At 44.9% G+C, this 20,476-nt stretch overlaps 1 protein-coding gene across 1 annotated transcript in view; it reads left to right on the top strand.

Moving 5' to 3' along the window:
* LOC111861750 (E3 ubiquitin-protein ligase MIB1) overlaps positions 1–20,476 on the top strand; it is a 748,009-nt gene that overhangs the window by 361,981 nt on the left and 365,552 nt on the right. The window lies entirely within an intron of this gene.

The raw sequence follows: 20,476 nt of genomic DNA, 5'->3' as shown, positions 1-20,476 counted from the left end.
AGAATATGGAAGTTGTAGACTCTTAGAAACCAGAGCGTTACTGCGAAATTAACACACGTGTCCATGCAGATGGATTGCTAGGGACCAAATCAGTACAAAATTCAACTCCATGTAAACGAAAATTCGACGAAGATTTCCTTGGATACGAATAGGCAACAGACACTTCCATGGATATCGACTATATAAGCGGCCTTTCAGATAAGAACGCGTTCAATCCCGTGTGGAGACGGGGTCGAATACTTCCACCGTAGCCCTGCGAGTCGTAGGAGGCGACAAAAGGGAAGTCTCCAATCTGAGACGGTATAATATGGTCGCGAGTCCCACGTTACTCGGACCCGAGAATGACTGCGCTTGCAAGGACCAGCAGCACTTGTAAACGACAGACTCGTCTTCTCGTCAGAGAGAGCGCCCCACATTAACAAACCCGTAACACTCTGACAGTAATAAAATTCTGGTCGTAAGCCCCAGCTGGGTGCTTTATACCAAGAGAGACTGGGCGACTGACAGTCGGTCATAACATAAGACTCAGAACGCATTCAGTCGTACAAGAGCAGAGCTTTGTGATTCATTCATTCGAAAAGCAGAAGTGAATCAGTCACAGCAGAAGGAAGACAATCGTAGTCCAGCCAGAATGGAGCGAGTCTTATGCTGGGGCCACACGAGCACACAAAATGCGTCCGTTATAAAGAACGTCGTGACGTCCGTTGTAGAAATAAACAAGAGACGCGAATGCTACGCTTTCTTCTGGCTCCACTGCAGACAAAAACTACGCACCGCATTCTGCTACTGTGTGGTGTCTTCAGCAACGTCCGTCATAAAGTACGTTCGTTTCAACGGACGCATTTTGTGCGCTCGTGTGGTCCCAGCCTTAGGCAACCATTAATTGTCAGCTGTTGTAAATTGATTACGATTAAGAGAGATTGTAAAAGAAGGCGTTAATAAATCTAATCATGCAATCCAGAGCCCGTTAGCATTAGTCACGGAACCCCGGGACAATATTAAAATCATCTTAAAGAGGCACTGTTCAAGAATATGGACCTGATTGAACTAGCTCTAGATAGGGATCAGCAGTGGACTCTTGTGAACACGACAAAGGAAACTTTTGGGTTCTGTAAACGACAGGGATGTTCTTCATTTAAAGGCTCCGTCAGGCCCATTACTTCCATAGGTCATGAATATGTCTTGAAAGAACAAGCTGTTTTAATTAAAACCGCTGTAAGCTGTAACACAAGTTTAGTTATTAGAGACTGGTTGTTCGCAGGCTGTAACCTGACTGTATTCATTCTGAACGTGGCCAATTAACTTAAGTGAGTAATGTGGGTGCGTGTTGGATAGATTCATGTGCACAGTACACATATTGCTCTTTGTTATGAGACCACGTGACATCATTGCACATTCTCCTCACAAGATGAATATTCGTTCATCTACTGGAGTGAAGTGTTGACGGTTTCTTATTGACGTCTGGAATCAGTCAAGGCGCTGACGCGAAGTATGAAAGTATGCGTTAGAAAGCTTGGATGCAAACATTTCTGGCGCATCTTGCCAGTAATGACGTCAGTATGAGGGCTTGAAGCTTCGACTGCGTATATTAGAATTAAGAGTTCAATTTTTGCGGTAGTATTTTTTTTATTGCTAGTGGGGTGGGACTGAGTCCCTTGTACTGCGGCCACTTCTGGCCTATTGTACCAGCCCCAGATGTTAGGTGAGGGTGATTGTGGAGCAATTGGTGGAATGAAGATTGGCAGGGGAAACAAAAGTACTCGGAGAAAATCTGTCCCACCGCCACTTTGTCCACCACAATTCCCACTTGACCAGACCCGGGATCGAACCCGGGCCGCCGCGGTGGGAAGCCAGCGACTAACCGCTTCAGCTACGGCCTCCGTAGTCTAGAGGTAACGTTCTCACCTCATGACTCGTGGTACGCGGGTTCAAACCCGGTGGAGGTCGTGGAATTTTTAAGGGCGGAAAATTTCAGGGAACAAGTCCTCCGGGAGGGACTTTAAGCCGTGGGTCCCGTGTCGTAGCTTTACGGTACGTAAAAGAACCTCATATCTCCAAAGGAGGTCACTGAGCCAAATTACGGACGTTTCGGACGTTTCCCGCCCAACAGCAGTCTCTAATACCTGTGGTAGATGGGGGAAGCATTATAGATACCTCTCAGCTAGTAGAACCGGTCTCGCTGGCTGGGCGGGACTGATGGTAAGCACCAGTACCGGTAGGATATAGAGACTGGTAGAATATCATAGAGGGAAGCACAATGGACCAATAGAGGTCTAAGTGCATGGGGAAACCCACCCTCTCCAATAACTAACTAACTAACCAACCTCTTGAGCTATGGCGCGGCATAATTTTTGCGGTAACTAACAGACGTAGAATAATTAATTTTGGGGCGTTATTATATGTAATTATTGAGGACTAGAAACAAATGGTCTTCCCGTATTGGTTTTCTTGAATACGTTTAAATTGCCACGTAATGCCTTCTTCGTTTTCTTGTTACATATCTATGTCTATATTATTTAGCTTTTCCATATTTTCAAAAAATAAAAGTAGGCCTATGCGATCGAATTGCTGATTGTATGTCTGTATCCACCCTATCAACTTCTCAGCGACTGGACCAATTTTTGTGAAAATTCGTATGTGTATCATGGCGTCGTAGTTAATCTCAACGGCGTACTTCATAATTCTCTCTCTCAATCTGTGTGTGTATGTGTCATATCATTGCTAGTCAACGGCTCGGTAAAGACGTTACTGCGGAAACAAGTACACCGGCAATAGCAGAAGAATTGTTGGACTCGTCTTCTTCTATGCGGTCCGTGTCGTATCAAGAAAAGTAGGCGATTAATTCTTCCCAGAACTTCTTGTATTTATTTATGACTTACTTAATGACCCTGTCAGTAGTTTCCAGTGGATGAGCGATTTGAATCGGATCTTGTAATGGTACCGAGGACCGGGGTTCGATTCCCCGCGGAGCGAAATTTTTCCTCGTCTCTGTAACGTCCAGACCGGCTCTGGGGCTCACCCACCCTCCTATCCAGTGGGTACTGTGGGTAAAGTTGCAGGGGCGTCAGGCTGACCACTCACCCCCGTCTAGTGCCGAGGTCAGGAATGGTAGAGCATTACCTCGAATCTCCCATACGTCTTTATGGCATGATGCTTAATTAATTAAGCAGAGGGACTGTGTTTTGTCGTACTTTCTTAGTTACTAAAATATTAATTGTATACGAGTATAGTATGACTGTATGTATTTATAATGAGGAGCTTCATAACTTGTACTCCTCTTCATGTATAATTAAAATGATCAAGTCAAAGAGGATGAAGTGGGCAGGGCATGTAGCACGAATTGTGGAGAAGAGCAATGTATATTGGATATTGGTGGGAAAGCCGGAAATAAAGAGACCATTGGGCAGACCAGGGCGTAGGTGGGTGAACAATATTAAAATGGATCTTAGTTTCTCTCTTTCCAAATTCTTAATTTATAATTTCCTTTCGCGATCTTGAGTAAGTAAATAAATAATTATGTCGAATTCTTGTTATGATTCCTATTTACTTACTTACTTACTCACTCACGGAGCTGAGCCCTTCTGGAGGAGTCGCAAATTCTGCAGCTACTCAAGAACTTCCCAGCATTTTATGGAACCCGAAGGTTCATTACCGTGTTCACAGGCGCCCTTCACTGGTCCCTATCCTGAGCCAGATAATTCCAATCAATACCATCCCATCCTATCTCTCTAAGATCCATTTTAATATTGTTCACCCACCTACGTCTTTGTCTTCCCAGTGGTCTCCTTCCTTCTGGCTTTCCCACCAATATCTTAGACGGATTCCTCGTCTCCCCCATTCGTGTTACATGCCGTGCCCACCTCATCGTCCTTGACTTGATCATTCTAATTATACTTGGAGAAGAGTACAAGTTATGAAGCTCCTCATTGTGCAGGTCTCTCCAACCTCCTGTCACGTCATCCCTCTTCGGTCCAAATATTCTCCTCAACACCCTGTTCTCAAACACCCTCAGTCTGTGTTCCTCCCTTAATGTCAGAGACCAAGTTTCACACCCATACAGAACCAAAATTATGAGTGCTGTTACCATTTAATAATTATTATATATGTTCTTGTTTCTCAGGTAAGACGAGCGAATCACAACGCTAAGGCGCATCGACGTGAGGGTGAGTGTTACCGTGCTTTTCAGCCCTCACATCAGTCACATCGCCGTATATTCCCGCCGGCTGACTTGAACCTATCAGACATACTGAAATCGATTGACTTGTATTTGGATTGCTTGTTGTTAAGCGCACTGTGCATTTATATGAGAGGCAAAGTCCAGTCCTAGAATCCCAATCGGAGAACTTGCTGCCTTTCCTATAGTGTAGGGTCTGTCCGCCATTTCATCGGGTTCCCTAGGGCCTATCCCAGCCAAGCCCGCCGGCAGTGTACCCTATTCTAGACACGTTCGTCGGTTTCCACGCTTGGCCCGCGCCGAATGAAAAAGAAGAAAAATGAAAAGAGGGCAAATATAAGAAATTCTGGCTAGAGTCACAGCGTGCTTTAGTTTAACTTCTCGTTCGTATGTGCCGTTATGTGTTTAATCCGCCACTGATATATGGTTGATTGAAGTGTCCTACTCGTGAGACTTGTGGTTTTTCGGGTGTTGAAATGGCCTGTCATTCATAACAAATGTGTTTCGTGAATGAGGGAATAGCAATAATCAGAATTCACGACAGCGCTTTGTGTTTCCATCTGGAAACTATCATCGGAAAATTTAATGCATCATTTTCATAGTATCGCGTTTTCATTTCTCTTGAGGTACCGTAGCGGAGCGTTAATATTCCAATGAATCTTGAAAGGATCATAATAAATTTGTGTAAAGTATTCTTTATGTCTGGAATATTGTAGCACTTGAAAGTACAGCCAATGGGACAGTGGCGATATTCTGTAATCTTTCCGTCCCTTTGAAATTGAAGACGGAAAAGAGGACTGTACAAGGGTGGTCAGTACACGTGTGTCAAGCACGGCCACATTGTCCGTTCGAATTTTGAGCGTATCAAATGGTCAGCTCCGTTGCTTATAGTCCGCAAGCGAACTATACCAACCGAGCGACCGACCGTCACTTGTCGGCGTAGTTAGTGCCAACTTCTGCGGATAGAGAGTGTCACGTGGTCAGCGCAACGGATCCCCACTGCCATTAATCCCGATTTTCTAGACCGGAGATCAAATAGTTTAGAACATACGGCTTTTTTTTTTCTTCCTCTTCGCTCCAACTTTGGAGCATAGGGCATTTCTCAGTTTTCAAGGTCTCTGTCTGATGTGTAACTCCTGCTGTTCCAGCTTTCGACATACATTTCAGTCGTCATATTCAGGGCGAGTGAGGTAGTGGCAAAATGAAGTGACCCGATCAGGTTTCTTTATAAGCATTTGCCTCCATTGGCATGAAAACTTCACATATACCAACGGTTTTATAAATACATCACCGACTTCCGTTTAAAATAAGGGATCAGAATAGTATACATACATCTTTTGAAGGTACTTTCATCTGTTATATAATGCGGTGTAGTCCGTTGAAAATCAACTGACGTTTCGGAGGAACATATCTCTTCCATCTCCAGGGTCGAATAAGCCAAGCAAGATACCAGCATGTAAGCAGGTGCTTGCTACCAGAATTGAGTTTTTGCGAACTGGGTTATAAACCTTGGCGTTCCTTAAAATGGAATTTTCTTGAAGAGCTGAGTGACTGCCAGTTTCTCAAGAAGAATTTGCTTCATGAAAATAGTTAAGATGACTATAGGTTCCGAATAATTATGTTTTCTTCGTAGGAAGTTGACATAGCGCACTTTACCTTGCAATAAATCTCATGTTTGTTTCTATACTGTACTCCAGTGTCTTTGTTTTGTAGCGCTCTCGTCAGAACATTGCCACATGTTGTGTTCTTATCTCGTGTGACGTTCGCCTGTATGTAAAGTCTGAACATCATATATCTAGATCTTTAGACCATACTCCCTAGTGGAACCATCTTTCTTTTTGTGTCTGTCCGTTCATGGCCCGCGGGCCATGGCGTCTCCGCCGGCCCCTAGCGAGGTCATTAGTTAGGCCTTGGATTTCGTTTTGGGTCGTAAATTCGTCCGCTCCCCACCCCCAGCCCCCTTCTTTGTAGCTGAACTGGGGGGAGAACCGAACCCCTATTCTACATGAATCCCCTGCCAAGTAAACCCTGAAGAAAGTTCTTAAAGTTTCCGCAAACATTTCCTCAGCGTCGTATCTCTCCCGCATCTACACACGTGATCTGAGTGCGGGTCGTTAGATCGTACCTGGGTTAGTTCTGTGGTGATCAAGCAACCAGATTAACTCCAGAAGTGATGCACTGTATCTGAGGATAGAGACCCTGCAATTGCAATTGCAATTGCTATCGAGTCTGTAGGATTTGGGGTTTATGAAGAGTACTGTCTTCTGGGAGGGGCACGCGATAGTATGCCATAAGCCAGAAGATCAAGGGATCAAGTCCCAATGAAATGGATTTTTCAATTGGCCTAATCTTTCCAGCCGCACTATGGCCCTGGGGTCGACTCAGTCTCTTACAGAAATGAGTACCAGGAATCTTCCTGGGGGGTAAAGGGCGTCCGGCGCGTAAGGCTGACATCAACACCGCCATCTGTGAGCAGATTATCTTTACAATGTTGGACCCTTAACGTGTCACAACCCTATGGGCCTCCACGGCATGTTACAGGGATAGCTTTACCTATCCATATCTCTTGGGATATAAGACCGTATAGGTCCATTGAAAGTCAACCGATGTTTCGGAGGAACGTGTCGCCTCCATCATCAGGGTCGAAGAATAAGCCGAGCAAGTAACCAGCCTGAAAGTATTTGGGAAACAGCAATCGGCTATCCGGAAACAGGAAAGAAATGGAAGAGTTTACCCAGTACCGTTTGGCCGAAAGTGTAGTGTCCTACGGGCGAGCCACCGGGAACCAGATTCAACTGAGGATAGAAGTTCTCCAGTTTAGTAATGAGTCTGTTTCTGTAAGGAGAAGTCACCTAGAATTTAAAGTAATACTCACGCAAGGTTGGCAGTTCTGCATGTAGCAACGTGATGTAGGAGGAATTGTAATGCTCAGTTAGGAAGACTTGAGGTTTCAGCTTCTGCCGCTGAGTTGCGTGACTGTGATACAGGATGAGGCTCGAAGTTATGACGGTTTCGGGGGGGGGGGGAGCTTCTGAGTGATACTCAATGAAAACCCTGGAGAAACATTTCACGAAACAAGCATAGTGGGTGCAGTTCAGTTGCTGTATTTTCAGAAAATAACATATCCTTGATGGCCTCCATTAAACCCATACGTTCGCGCAAGTTCTTGTTGAAACGTTATGTAACTCGCTGCAGTAAAGCAGCATCATTTGTTCCATTTATCTCCATGGTACGGTCTTTTAACTTCTTATTAGAGCGGTTAGTTGCTGGCTTCCCACCGCGGCGGCCTGGATTCGAGCCCGGGTCTGGTCAAGTGGCATTTGTGGTGGACAAAGTGGCGCTGGGGCGGGTTTTCTCCGAGTACTTCAGTTTCCCCTGCCAGTCTTCATTCCACCAAATTCTCTATCATCATAATCACCCGGGGCAGGCTACAATAGGCCAATAAGTGGTCGCCGTTCCGAGTGGACCCAGTTGGACTCCACCCCCACTAAGCGAATTTAAAAAAAAATGACGGACAGAGTACCTGTGCATTATACTTTAATTAACCCTCCACAAGAAGAATCTTTTGGCTGTCAAGTCGGGAGATCTTGCCGGCCATGGAATGTTACCAGTTCTTGAAATCAGACAGCTTAGAAACATCCCCCCAAGAACATTCATTACATTGAAGTTTCAACGAACACGCGGTGCTTTCCCTGGCCAGTTCTCAGCAACCATATGAAAAGCATCATATCCTGGCGCCCCACCCCCTTTTTTATTGCTAGTGGGGTGGGACTAAGTCCCTTGTACTGCGGCCACTTCTGGAATATTGTACCAGCCCCAGATGATACGTGAGGGTGATTGTGGAGCAATTGGTGGAATGAAGATTTGCAGGGGAAACCCAAGTACTTTCAGAAAACCTGCCTCAGCGCCACTTTGTCCACCACAAATCCCACTTGAGCAGACCCGGGATCGAACCCGGGCCGCCTCGGTGGGAAGCCAGCGACTAACTGCTTGAGCTATGGCGCAGCCTAGAATGACCGATACTGTGACCTCTGAATATTCTTTTTTCCTCCTGAGACACTCTGTACAAACCGTTCGGAAAACAAAATCAACACGTTACAGACCAAATTCCTCGCCTCTTGTGGCGATAATGTTAATATTGTGACTAGCAATTAAGTTAGATTAAGCAAATAAATAACATTCCATGTTTCAGTTTGACGGTAACTTGATAAGAGTGACTTTCTGTTAGATTTACCACAGAGTACAGCGGTACACAGCACAGCGTGAATATAGAACATCATGACTTCTTTCTTTCTATTAAGACCGAGAAGTATGAGCGCAGTATTGCACGGTATCCCTTCGGAGCATGCATAGAGCGGCAGTCTACTGCTCACAATCCAGCCAGCACAGTAGTACTTGGCTTCGAGCACCGGTGGAACACATGGCCATATTTGAATTGTGTTAATACTAACATTTACATTTTGCAGAGTGGTGCCCCTTGTTTCTACAAAGTTTACTGCACCGCAGCCTCTTCCCTGTTCTCTTTGGAGCCCGAAATTCAGCTCCTACCTCACAGAAAACGTTGTCTCAATTACGAAGACCAGTCGATTAATATTAAACTGCATAATGAGAAGCTTCATAACTTGTACTCTTCTCCAACTATAATTGAAATGACCAATTCAAGGAGGATGACGTTGGCAGCGCATGTAACACGAATGGGAAGAACAGGAATGCATATAGGATATTGGTTTGGAAAGCCAGAAGCAAATAGACCACTGGGGAGACCAAGGCGTAGGTGGGTGAACAATATTAAAATGGATCTTAGAGAGATAGGATGGGATGGTATGGATTGGATTGATCTGGCTCAGGATAGGGACCAGTGCAGGGCTCTTGTGAACACGGTACTGAACCTTCGAGTTCCATAAAATGCTGGGAAGTTCTTCAATAGCTGCACAATTGGCAGTTCCTCCAGAAGGGTTCAGCTCCAAGAGTAAGTCGGTTAATGTTGTTTAAAGAGATAATCCATTTTTGTTCTGATAATTACACCGAACACATAAATACATTGTGCTGGCGAAATATAGAGTTTAATATATGTTAGAGCAGGTGCTAAATATAGGAACCACTGTGCTCTGAAGGGGCAACTAGTCCGCGGCTGTTTTCTGTAGGTCCGCCATGTTAGTGATCACACTTGCCGAATGACACGTAACATTTTATGTTTTCATTAAAAGTGTGAATATAAGGTAAGTTAAACGAGTACGGGCGTTATTAATTTCTGAAATAATAAGCCGTCACGTTGTACTCCTGGCTATTATGTATAGGAAGCAGTTATGTTTTAATTGGATTATACTTCTGAACAATTCACTTTTATTGTAACTGGAATTTAATTTTATATTTAATTAACAGCAATATTTAAAACAGTCTGCTATAAATTTATATGTTTCGTGTTCATTAACAGTTTCGAACCGAATCAGTTCCAATTTTATACAGAAATTTCAACTCGTAGCTTTGTTTTGCGGCATCTAAGCATTACCTGTCCTCGTGTTTACAAACATTTCTTCTCTTATATATGAAACAAGCGGAATTACCTGTTATTCAGCCTGCTTATGATCACTTTCCTTGTCAGCAGCTAAAACTGTATAACACTCATATATGGCTTCTGTTGCGTCAACAGTGTCCCACTCCAAGTTCGTTGCTTGGCAACCATTTGATTCCTATACTACACCAAAGAGGTGCATAAAGACACGTCGATCGTCTGGAATATATTGGAAAACCTCCCGTCTTTTCCCCTTCAGTACGGCCCTGCAGGCTCCTCCGAAACGTCGGCCAAGCTAGAAAGCTTAACATCGCAGAACATCTTTAAATGGTAGTACGTTCGTAGACATGAATATAAAACAGACTGTAATCATATTATGGCCGCGCCATAGCTCAAGCGGATAGTCGCTGGCTTCCCACCGCGGAGGCCTGCCTTCATTCCCGGGTCTGGTCAAGTGGTATTTGTAGTGGACAAAGTGGCGCTGGGGCAGGTTTTCTCCGAGTACTTCGGTTTCCCCTGCCAATCTTCATTCCACCAATTTCTCCAGAATCACTCTCACTTATCATGTGGGGCTGGTACAATAGGCCAGAAGTGGCCGCAGTACAAGGGACTTACTCTCACCCCACTAGCAATGATAAAAAAAATAATAATCATATTATCTTATTAGGGTGGGAGTCGTTATAGCGACTGTTACGGGCTGGACTTTCCTGGGGTCGGTGTTCAGATCTCGGTAAGGGCAAGAACTTTCTCTTCTCCGTGTAATCCAGACCTGCTCTGGGGCCCAGCCAGCCTCCTATCCAACGGGTATCGAGGTATCTTTCCTCGGTGGTAAAGTGGCCGGGGCATAAAGCTGACCGCTCACCACCAACTGATGCCGAGGTCAAGGAAACGCGAATCTATGTACCCACTCCCCCATACACCTTCATGGCGTAGTGCTCGATTAGTTAAGCATAGAGACAACTTTACCTTTCCTAATGTTAGGGTATTATTAAGGGGGAAGTTATGAACTTGTGTAGATGAGCTCTCACATTAATGCGGGTACGTAGACTGAGGGTGCGTGAGAGAGCACAATGCTCAGGAGAACAGTAGGTCTCATAGTAACAGGAGAATGCAGAAAATTCCGAAATAGGGCCTTCATAATTTGAATTCTTTGCTAATCATTAGGTTTACCAAATCAAGGAGGTTGAGTTGAGAGGTGCGTGCAGGACTCTTGTAAGAGATAAGAAATACGAACAAAATGCTGATCGTGAAACCTCAATATGATAGATCTCGTGGAAAACCTAAGCCGAACTGTGAAGATAAAATTTAAAAGAATCTTTAAACATCCAATCGCCTACTTTCCTTCGATACGACGCAGACCGCATAGAAACCTACACGTCCAACAGTTCTCCTATTGTTGCCGCAGTAACGTTTTTACCGAGCCGTTGCCTGGCAACGATAAGGGGCACATACACAGAAACACAATGATGGCAGGTGTTTTTGAAGTACGCCGTTGAGATGAGCTCAGGTGCCGTGATATACCAAGTTTCTTAAAGATTGGTTCATGCATTCAGAAATTGATACAGGTAATACACAGCGAAGTTAGTTCCAACTTAGCGGATAGAGGGTGTCGCGTGGTCAGCGCAACGGATCCTCACTTCCGTTAATTTCGGTTTTCTAGATCGGAGCCGCTGTTTCCCTGAAATAGCTCCTCAATTATCCTCACGAGACCGAGTGGACCCCTTTCCAGACCCACTACTTCTCAGAAAATCTGGTAGCACCGGGGGTCGAACCCGGACCTCTGGGTCTGTAGCCAGGGACTCTGACCACTGTATGGTTTAACATTTCTGTTATGAGAGAGCACATTATTTTGACGCAGTTTAGCCCTGGCCGTAACTATGTTAATTATGCCATAAAGCCAACCAACCATTTCTGTGTGTGGATGGCACTATGCTGTCGTTCCTTGACGCCTGTATCATCATCCACTTGCCATGATATGACGTTATACTGGCACATATGTTCTTCGTGCTCAGCGAAAGAGCAAACAAAAGCGAGCTGGCTGCCTCAGCCGTAAAGGCACGAAAGTTCACGTCACGCCGCAGCTCAAGCGGTCAGTCGCTGGCTTCCCACCGCGGTGGCCCGGGTTCGATCCAGGCCTCGTCAGGTGGGATTTGTGGTGGAGAACGTGGCGCTGGGGCAGGTTTTTTCCGAGTACTTCGGTTTCCCCTGCCAATCTTCATTCCACCAATTGCTCCACAATCACCCTCACCTATCATCTGGGGCTGGTACAATAGGCCAGAAGCGGCCGCAGTACAAGGGACTTAGTCCCACCCCACTAGCAATAAAAACAAAAGTGCACGGTGGAATCTCGACCGACACTCCGGTTATCGTGACTAAGGTTTCTCGTGGTTCTCCTCAGCATCTCTAGGCAGATGCTGGGATTGTACTCCGTTTAGGCCAAGACCACTTCCTGAGAACACCTTTCCAATTCGTCATTCACAGACGACCCTCTCTTCCGATGTTGTGTAGTCTGGATGCTGAAACCGTCGTAAAACAAGCCGCAAGAAATAGAGTAAACAAACGCGCCGTTCCGGATGGAACTTCAAGCTTAATTTGTGCGCAAACAGAGGTGACCGCTGCTGTGGTCTAGTGGTCAGAGTTCCTGGCTACATATCCATAGATCCTTGGTTAGATTCCCGGTGCTACCAGATTTTCTGAGACATAGTGTGTCTGGAACTGGGTCCATTCAGCCTCGTGAGGATAATTGAGGAGCTGTTTCAAGGAAATAGCGGCTCCGGTCTAGAAAACCGAAATTAATGGTTGTGTAGATTCGTTACGCTGACCGTGTGACACCCTCTATCCGTAAAAGTTGGCATTAACTTCGCCGACAAGCGGCGGTGGCTCGGTCGGTATAGTTCGCTTGCGGACTACAGGCTACGGAGTTTTGTGTTTCGATTGCATAAACAAAGCACAGAGTAGGTGTCTTCCCTCACATTGAGGACGGAAATAGTTCCAGTTTCCGAAATGTCGATTTCTCTTACGTAGTTATTTAGAATCTGGACGATGGACAAAGTCCGAGTACCCAGTATCTCTGTGTGTTATACACCATCGTCAGAACTCTGTAGTATTGAGCCGTGTCCCCCATCTATACGGGTAAGGGACAGGCTCGTAGGAAACGACTTGCATGTTGGCGTGGTGCAGTATGTCTCCCTAAGATTGGGTAAGGGATCTCGAGAGAGGAAAACCCAGGTCATTGCGACAGGCCAAGCTGGGCGGATCAACTAGGCAGGAGCTAGTATGGAACATATGGCGACACAGTGCACATATACTGAAACACTTTCCTAAAGCATGGAAATATAGTGATAACCTGAGTATACAAATAAAAAATGCCTGAGGTGCAGTTACTGGTTATTACATACAACGGCTGGCTGAAGCAGAATTACACTGCGCCTGGTGGCGCACCAAATCAACTGTGCCACGCCTCATGGCGTACCCAAAAACATCCAGTGCACATGTACTCAATCAACATCTCATAACACAAGGAAGTACATTGATAACCTGAGTAAACAGGTGAACCACGCCTGAAGGGCAATTACTGGTTATTACAACCTCTAACTAAGACCAAAATCACACCGCGCCTCGCGGTACAGCAAATCAACTAAACCACGCCACACGGCGTATGCAACTAAAGCCAATACGCCTTATGGTGTGCACCAATCCAGTAAGAAACTTACTTGCGGTTTGGCTAAAGAAACTCAATCATTTACCTCACGAACCAGCCAGCCCCGACTAGCTCGTGAGGGCTGCTTCTCCTCCTTCGATCCGCGCTACGTGCCGAAACAAAATTTCAGTATCATCAACTTAATTGTTCCAAAACCAAATTTAGTCGTAGCGATGTTACCAGACGAAGATGTAAAGGAAGAAGAGAACGATCGCTTATCTTGACTAACCACGAAGGCTCGCAATCACGCTAAGGGGGGGGGGGAACACGTGATTCTGACGTCAGCCAAGGACGTCAGCGGGGAAGAAAGGACTGGCTCGCATCCTGGTGTCCGGAGAGGCCACTCCAAGGAACTTAACGGAGAAGAACCGTTGCACGGTTCAGTATCTAACAGTAGTCATCTTCCATGCCTGAATTCTACATTACGTTTTACCCTGTCAGATGCGTATAAATGGAATAATAATAACCTTTCCCCGTGTTCGTCATTCACAGCACCCTGATTCGATCGAAACAAGTATAAATGTTGGTGAAGTACATACGTGGTGTATCCAAAGTTCCCGAAATATATTAATAAAACTATTACGTCTTACCTGGATCTTATTCTGCACCATCACCTTCAAAGTAGTTCCCTTGGGAGCACATACACCGATCCCAGCATTTCTGCCACTTTTCAAATGCATCCTGCAAGTCTTTCTTTGTTAGGGTGTTTGGTACAGTCTGCGTTTCCGCTTGAATTTACTCAACTGTATCAAATCTTCACTCCTTTAACTTGATTTTCATTTTTGGGAAGAGAAAGAAGTCGCATGGAGCTAAGTCTGGCGAGTACGGTGGGTGGGGAACAGCTGCCATCTTGTTTTTAGCCAAAAATTCCTGCACAATATAAGCCGTATGCGGTCGTGCGTTGTCATGGTGGAGTACCCAGCCGTTCGTGCGCCACTTCTCTGGACGTTGTCTCCTCATGTTCTCCCTCAAACGCCTTAGAACATCGCGATAGAACTCTTTATTGACCGTCTGACCAGGAGGGACGAACTCCTTATGAACAATCCCGTCAATACCAAAAAAACAGATGGACTTAATGTTGCTCTTGACTTGTCGAGCTTTTTTTGGCCGAGGTGAAGAAGGGCTCTTCCATTGCGACGATTGCTGCTTGCTTTCAGGGTCGTAGCCATAAACCCAACTTTCGTCACCAGTGACAACCTTCGAAAGAAAGTTCGGGTCCTCTTGAAGCTGTTGTTGAAGTTCCCTGCAGACCTCCAAGCGATGCTGCTTCTTTTCATTTTGCAGCAGTCATGGCACAAACTTCGCCTCAATCCTCCTCATGTTCAGTTCCTCTGACAAAATTCGTTGACATGTACCATAACTTAGTCCCAAGGTGTTACAGAGGTCTTGGATGGTCAGTCTACCATCTTGCAGAATCAAATCCCTAACTTTCGCGACATTTTCTGATGTGGTGCCAGTTGACGGCCGTCCCGAACGATCGTCATCATCAGTCGATGTTCGGCCATTTTTAAAACGCTTATACCAGTTGTAAGTTTGTGTCTGGCCTAAACTGTTTTCACCAAGAGCTTGCTTCAACATTTGGCGCGTTTCTGCAGCGGTTTTCCCAAGTTTGAAACAAAACTTTATACAGACACGCTGCTCTCTCAGGTCAGCCATCGCAAAACCACAAACTCAAGGAAACACAACAATGGAAATACGTACATTCACCAACAATAAACCCAACCACTCAACTCGACGCCGCTTGCCACACTGATTCAAGAAGGGTGCGTGCGGAAACACCCAGCGGTATTTCGGTGTACTCATAACCACTCGCGCGCAAAATTCAATTTTCGGGAACTTTTGGATAGCACCACATATATTTTCCAAAACCTGTTCTACTCGGTTGCTTCGATAACTTCCAGCATGTCTTCTACAAGTTTGACGTAATTCTCAGTTTTAAGTTTGCGTAGTGAATTGTCAGTAATCGCTCATAACCCATCAGATGTTTATTCTTCAGGATCGTTCAACCTGTCATCAGAGTTACTACTGTTTGCCGGCTACTACATTGCCTCTCGGACCTTTCCATCACTAATCCTTGGATTTATTCACCATCTTACTTCATAACTTGGACAGCAATTTTCATTAAACCTTTTTTTTCCTGCTGGATTTACGAGGGTTTGATAATAGGCATTGCGCTTTTGTCCCGGTAGTCAAATCTGCCAAACGAACCATTCTTTAAACTAATGTCTGTGTTTATGCATAAAAAAATCAATATTTTGTGCGCCATACTACCGCACTTGTTCGTTAGTCAGGACTGTGTTGAAATACATAAAAACTGCCTTTAATTCGTCTGAGAGCAGTTTTAAGACGCATCACGGGCTGACCATTTTGAGCTGAACACGCGTTACAATGGAGACCAGACAATGCAGAACGGAACCCTAAAACCATGTCGCTTCTTACAGCAGGATGTGACGTTGGCTTTGTTTCCACTCCCGTGGTCCTCTTTTGTCATTTCGAAATTGGAGAAGCACTGAACTAAGTGGACTATGAAACGGCGGTGTCTGCTTCCTACATTGCCGTCCGCATCTCCTATGCTTTCTGGACGAGGAAGCTGTTTGAGCAAATGGGGCTCTTAATTTTCTTGCTTCGTAACCTCATATTCTGAGCCTTTGAAAACTGCTAGTAACAGCTCCCTCTCTTCTTAACGTAAATAATTATATTTACTTATTATGTATGTATATTATATAAGTGTTTTGTAAGCCTGAGATTTATCATTGTCATTACGAAGTTTGGGGTTACCATAGCAACCAATCCGCCTATCACATTGGCCGCGCCGTCTAAGGCATGAACCGTCTTCGCTCGCTCGAACCTTTGACTCTTGGGTTCGAATCCCACTCAAGGCATGGATGTCAGTGTTGTGTACGTTTACTTTGTGTTTGTATTGTTCTGTGTGCAGTTAGTGGCCTTGCGACGGGCTGATCCCTCGTCCAAGGAGTCCTACCGACTGTGCGTAGGATTAAGAAACTAAAAAGCGGCCAACTTCCAACAAAAGACTATAGAGCCACGGATGAATGGATGGATGGACGGACGGATGGATTTGATCAGCGCGTTGCCAGACAACGGCTCTTTAATCACGTTCCAACACGCAACACTAGAGGAGGCTATGTTTCCCGTGTCCGCGGTGAGTGGTGGTCACGTGATATATGTTTCCTGTGATGCGTGTCCGTTCCGTGACAGAATTCGTTCGGTTCAGGGACGAGTCAGTTCTCGGTAGGAGACAGCCACGGGAAGTTCGTAGTTGAAGAAGAGTACAAGAAGTCAGCCTGTGAAGGTTTAACGTGTTTTGAAGTCTTTATATGTGCTGTAGCACAGTGATATTAGGAGTGTGTAATACTTTTATAGTTCCTATGTTATAAACCCGTGAAGACTAGTGCAGATAGACTGAGAAGATTAGTGTGCAGTGATTGTAAATTGTGTAAATCAACAATATTGCTATAATTGTTTGTAGTGACAACCTCTAAGTATTCAGTAAATCCGATTACCAGTCCAAACCCGCGTCTTGGGCACGGTGACACGTGACGTACCTTATTTAATTTTGTCGTAAAGTTCTAACGCGATGCTATATGAGGCGTAGGATGGAACCTTTCTGCAATTTAACCAAAAAGATTTATATAAAAAGACGAGAAATTCATACACGATTTCAGCCTGAAAATCTGAAGCAGTGAGGCCACTTTGGAGACCTAAACATATGTAACAGCACATAGAGATGCATCTGAAGGGAACAGGATGTGACGGTGGGGACTGGATTCATCTGACTCAGGATAAGGTCCAGTCGCGTATTCATATGAACGTGGTAATGAACCGTCAAAACACACAAACTCCGTGGCTTTAGTCCTGAAGCGAACTATACCGACCGAGCGACCGCCGCTTACCGGCGAAGTTACTGCCGACTTTAGTGCATAGAGGGTGTCACGGGGTCAGCGCAGTGGATCCCCACGGCCGATAATCTCGGTTTTCTAGGCCGGAGCCGCTATTTCCTTGAAATAGCTCCTCAGTTATCATCACGAGGCTGAGCGGACCACGTTCGAGACCCCCTACTTCTCAGAAAATCTTAGTCGGGTGAGACTGAGTCCACTTGGTACTGCGGCCACTTCTGGCGTATTGTACCAGCCCCGGATGATAGGTGAGGGTGATTGTGGAGCAATTGGTGGAATGAAGATTGGCAGGGGAAACCGAAGTACTCAGAGGAAAAGGGCCCCAGTACCACTTTATCCACCACAAATCCCATATGACCTGACCTCGGGCTCGAACCCGGGAAGCCAGCGACTAACCGCCTGAGCTATGGCACTGTCCTAATAACGTATTAAGTTATGAATAAATAAATAACATGCCTTGAATGTCTTTGGTTCTGCGTATTAACCGTGTACGTGGCTTTCTTTTTATTGCTAGTGGGGTGGGACTAAGTCCCTTGTACTGCGGCCACTTCCGGCATATTGTACCAGACCCAGGTGATAGGTGAGGGTGATTGTGCAGCTATTGGTAGAATGAATATTGGCAGGGGAAACCGAAGTACTCGGAGAAAACCTGCCCCAGCGCCACTTTGTCCACCTCAAATCCCACTTGCCCAGACCCAGGAGTGAACCCGGGCCGCCGCGGTGGGAAGCCAGCGACTAACCGCTTGAGCTATGGCGCGGCCAGCGTGTACGTCGCTTTGAGTGTGATTATCGTGATAAGTAGGGAGATACGGTAAAGAGAGTGAACGGAGAAGTTCATGGAGGTAGGCCTAGGCCCACTGGGGCTGTAGTGCCAAGGAAAAGAAAGAGATAAAGAGAACATAATAAGTTGTTAGACAAATGAATCGTCATTGATATTGCTAATAATTTGTTAATAAATTCTTTAATGTTGTTGCCTGCCTAGTTAACACAAAGACGGATGAATTAATTGAGCAAACAGACGTACAGTTCATCGATACGTACTCTGACTCGCCCTTTGAAATCAGGTCTGTTGACTGAGCAGGCGCAGATTGGATTACCTTATTACGGAGCATGTGAGGAAACTATAATTGCTCGCTATTGCGAGAACTGCGGAAGGCTTGTGTTTCCCAAGTAATATTATTGAAACACTGTTAGCCCTTTCAAAAGTCACGCTTGTATAAATAATGTACGAAGACAAATTTTCTACCGCCACAAGGAACACTAAGTTTCCATTTCAAACATTACCTGATAAATATTTTTATAGAAATAATCACTTTTTATTCTGAGAATCATACGAAATAAATAAATGCACCGTGAGAAGAGTTCAGAAGTATTTTATGTTAAAGCAGGTGGTAGGTAAAGCCGCGCCATAGCTCAAGCGGTTAGTCGCTGGCTTCCCACCGCGGCGGTCCGGGTTCGATCCCAGGTCTGGTCAAGTGGGATTTGTGGTGCAAAAAGTGGCGCTGGGGCAGGTTTTCTCCCAGTACTTCGGTTTCCCCTACCAATCTTCATTCCACCAATTGCTCCACAATCACCCTCACCTATCATCTGAGGCTGGTACAATATTCCAGAAGTTGCCGCAGTACAAGGGACTTAGTTCCACCCCACTAGCAATAAAGAAAAAGTGGTAGGTATGGTAATCACTGTCCTTTAAAGAGGCAATGTATGATGAAGAATGTTTAAAACAAAATACTTGAAACTATAATTCCGGTTAAATATTTATTTAATCAAACAAGTAACACTCATTTCGATGCGAGATTATTTTATCTATTGACTTTCGCTGCTGGACTCAACCAAGATAACCTTAGGTGGTGAAGATATCTTGTAATGTGTTTTAATAAACTAAACTTAAACCACGTGGTTTTAGTCCGCAAGCGAACTATATCGACCGAGCGACCGCCGCTTGTAGGCGAAGTCAGTGCGTAGTATAGCGGATAGAGGGTGTCGTGTGTTCAACGCAGCTGATCGCCACGGCCGTTAAATCTGTTTGAATTCTTTTGTAAATTCGTATAATTTTACATCGAACTGCACACTTTACAAGTAAACTGCAATGTTCTAAGATCGAATCGCGAAGGTTGCTTGAAGAACTTCCTTTCCTTGGATAAAACAGTAAGCTTATGATATCACTATGCAGTATATGTGACTCTGCCCCCATTCAACTTCAGAACCGGCGAATTGAGTTGCACAAAACATAATATGAATGTCGTGCCCTTAGAGGCGACATCAACCTCCTGCTTATAATTTCCTTCCATCAGTATGAATGCATGGAACGTTTTTATAAACTAACAATTAAAGACATTCGTCGATGCAGCAGTATTTGTATTTAAGTAATAAGTTATTCACATAATAATAATAATAATTTAAGCTGCCGGGTCTTGAAGATGCCCACACACCTCCAGCTAGTGTGTAGTTCAAGAAGACTTGGATATACGTATGCACCCATTCCACAATCCCCCATACGCCTTCATGGCCTAGTGCACAGGGACAAATTTATAAATATATCTCCGTGGCCTGTAGTCCGCAAACGAACTATACCGACCGAGCAACCAGCACTTGTCGGCGAAGTTAGTGCCAACTCTTGCGGATAGAGGGTGTCGCGTGGTTAGCGCAAGGAATCCCCACGGCCGTTAATTTCGGTTTTCTAGACCGGAGCCGCTATTTCCTTGAAATAACTCTTCAGTTATCCCCACGATGCTGAGTGGACCCCGTTCCAGACCCACTACTCAGAAACAATCTGGTAGCGCCAGGAATTGATCCAGGAACCTCTGGATCTGTAGCCAGGAACTCTGACCACTAGACCACAGAGGCGGTCAGTGACAACTTTGCCTTAATAATAATAATAATAATAATAATAATAATAATTCAGTTCAATTCTTTATTATTTATGTGCCGAGTGAAGAGCTACAAGGCCAATTACAGACACAGCACAGTGTACGAGTAGATACAGGTAGTTGCATTATGGACAAACACATTAATGCAGAGAAGTGAACAAACAGTGTAATAATAATAATAATAATAATAATAATAATAATAATAATAACACAGGCCTACAAAAAAAAATTTTTTTGGTGTCTAGGATTTTAGAACTAATTTTAGTTATATTTAAGGCGCTGAATCTAAATATAAAATCAGTTTTT

This window comes from Cryptotermes secundus, unplaced genomic scaffold (genome assembly GCF_002891405.2).
Source record: "Cryptotermes secundus unplaced genomic scaffold, Csec_1.0 scaffold345, whole genome shotgun sequence".
In the NCBI taxonomy this organism is placed as follows: Eukaryota; Metazoa; Arthropoda; class Insecta; order Blattodea; family Kalotermitidae; genus Cryptotermes; species Cryptotermes secundus.
This window is presented reverse-complemented; position numbering and strand designations above follow the sequence as displayed.